The sequence below is a fragment of the Lonchura striata genome, unplaced genomic scaffold, assembly GCF_046129695.1.
Source record: "Lonchura striata isolate bLonStr1 unplaced genomic scaffold, bLonStr1.mat Scaffold_132, whole genome shotgun sequence".
Taxonomy (NCBI): domain Eukaryota; kingdom Metazoa; phylum Chordata; class Aves; order Passeriformes; family Estrildidae; genus Lonchura; species Lonchura striata.
The window spans coordinates 59053-61864 of record NW_027461093.1 but is presented as its reverse complement, the minus strand read 5'-3'; positions in this window follow the sequence as shown (position 1 = coordinate 61864).

Genomic DNA, 2812 nt, shown 5'->3' with positions numbered 1-2812 from the left:
AAAACAATTGGTAGTGTTAATAATGTTTCTGTAGGAACATTAGGAAATTTCTAACATTTCCTCCTCAGTGTGTAATCTAGTTTATGTGAAATTCTTGAAAAAATTATGTACCTCTTTTGTTCAGATGATACTTGATGTTCAGATATAATTGGCTAAAGCAAAGCATCTGGATATCCTGAGGGTGTTTCCATTCTATTCTCACTAGATAGGCATTACTTCCTGTAGGGCAAAAATGCTCCAAAATAATTTGTCCTTATGCAAGTCAACAAGTATTTACTGAACCAGAAACAACCCATCCGCACAAGAGAAGACATAGGTAGAAGAGATTTGGAAGAGAAGGAGCATACAGCTGTAGAAATTGTGGGAACTCAAAATGTTTCTCAAACATTTTTAGAGGTTCCAGGCCGTGGTCAGACGCAGTCTGGACCCCAGCAGGCAGCTGGATTTAGCTGTGATTTCGAGTTTGAACCATGGAATGAATTACCAACTTTGAAGGTGGAACAAGCAGTCACAAAGTGCTAGATAGTATAGTAAATGTAGTCACAAAGTAGAGGGAAATATCTTTTGGTAGTGTACAGGGGGGTTTTAGTGCATGTACAGGGGGGTTTTTACTTTGTACATGGGGGTCAGAAGTTCTAAGATGGAGGAAAGTGGGCTGAACCCATCCTTCTTCTTTCTTCTTCCTTACCTCCATGTTCTTGGTGATGTTGGCACTCACAGATTGGTTTAGAATAGAAAAACACTTGGTAACGTAGGTAATAGGTATTGGGGAATAACTGTAAACATGTTATATGTAATATATCTTATAAAAGATAGCAGCAGCCCTGGGCGGGGAGAGAGGAGAAGAAGACACCGGACAGTCAGGGTGTCAGGAGTGTGTGCCTCTCTGCCTGGGCCGCTGACCAAAGGGCCGCAGCCCGAGAACTTAATCTGTTAGATAACTAGCAATAAAACATCTTGAGACCGAACAAGAAGAGACTGCGGAGTTTTCCTTTGGGAACACGGGTTGGAGGAGAAGCTCTACCACCACACGAGAACCCCAGCCAAACCCGGGGTTCTCACAACTGGCGTCCCTGTGGGTGGGCACCAGCAAGAAGACCAAAAAGAAACATCAAACAACCTCCAACCTGCATCAGCGGAGAAAAAAAAAAAAAAAAAAAGAGAGAAGAGCAGAGCACACACTCGCCGCAAATTCCAAGACGAGAGGGAGCGGACAGCTCGAGATAAGAACCTGACCTTCACTGAAACAACTCATCTCGGGGACTTTCCAGGGAGGAGACGACCCAGAAGCGCGCCTGGGATCTCTCACCTGTGACCTGCTGGACGGTGATCAGTGCCATCTCCGGACTGACCTCGAGCCGACACAGCTTTTGGTGAGAACGGTCAAAATTAAGAACATGGGGGGGGAATTCTCCCAAGAGGAAAAAGAAATAGTATCTACTTTCCAGGGCATCATCTCTGCCCATCCGGTAGAGATTGCTCAAAAGGAGTTGAAAGATTTATTATTATGGGTGCGGTGTAACTTCCCACACTCAGATCCAGATTTATTGTATGAGCCAAATTTTTGGCAGGAAATTAACAAGCAATTATATTATCAGGCTATAAAAAATAATAAGCTTGCCGCAAAACTTTTATCTTCAGCAAGAACAGTTTTAGAGTCACTCTCACAACGCGGCAGCTCAAGCCAGGCAGCTACGGCTCCTGGTGACAAACAGGAGGGGGGACAGTCCGGCCAGCAGCTTGGGACAGATCCTCTCACCACAGACACAGGACAGGCAGGATTGCTTTCTGTGGAAAATCAGGGAGATGATACCCCATCGCGTCCCGTGTCCCCGGATTCTCACTGTTCCTCAGTTTCCCAAGAGTCCCTAAGCTCCTCCGACGCAGAAATTCCCCAGACGGAGGCGGGCGAGCCAGGCACAGCCGCGACCCTCAGTGGGAGGAAGTCATTGCCCAAGTCCAAACCCACGGTGGGGGGGGCAGCGGCGGCGGCAGCAGCTCCGGTGGGGGAAGGTGCGAACGTGAGTGCAGAGCAGGGGGAGGAGGGAGAGGAAAGCGCCTCCACATCTGCGCAGGCTGGGAGTTCAAAACAGCCCGCGCAGAAGGCGAGGCCGGGGAGAGCGGCGGGGGCGGGACGGATCGGGGCGAAAGCGGGGGGTGCGAGTACGACGGTGGTACGCTCGGAGCGCCCGGTGATGCGTTCAATGTCGAGAATCCCTGAGGCCGCAGAAGCGGCCGCCCAAAGGGCGTGGGAACTTAGCTCCCTGACCGCGGCAGCCAGGGCTGCTGAGGAAGCGGCAGAGGGACAGCAGGAGGCGTTCCTCGCTGCAGCTCAGGCGGCGGGCATGCGCGCGAAGGTCGAGCAAAACCCGACAGCCACGGGTGGAGGGGATTTCTCACATTTCGAACGCGCGGGACGGGCACACAGGGGGCGGAGCCGGCGCGCGCAGGCTGTGGGTGCTGGCATGGAGCCAGGAGACGGGCAAAGTGAGACGGAAACATCAGGGTTGGAATGGGAACAGGAAGGTGATTGCGTCAGCCTTGGGGGGGACGGCAGTGGCTCTGATTCGGAGGCGGTGCGGGGCGGAGCGAGGCCAAAGCATAGCCAGGGTCGGAGCAGGAGCGTTCACTCCCCTGAGATGACGCAGGCAGGGATGGGGCGTGGCCAGGAGGTAAACATTCCTCAGGGCAGGGTTCCATCATCGTTCCCATGGCAACAGACGGCCCAAGCCCACGGCCAATCCCTGTCTGCTTCTGACCTGACCGAATTAGAACAGTTGTTACAACAAGAGTCAGTTTCATCAACTGCAGG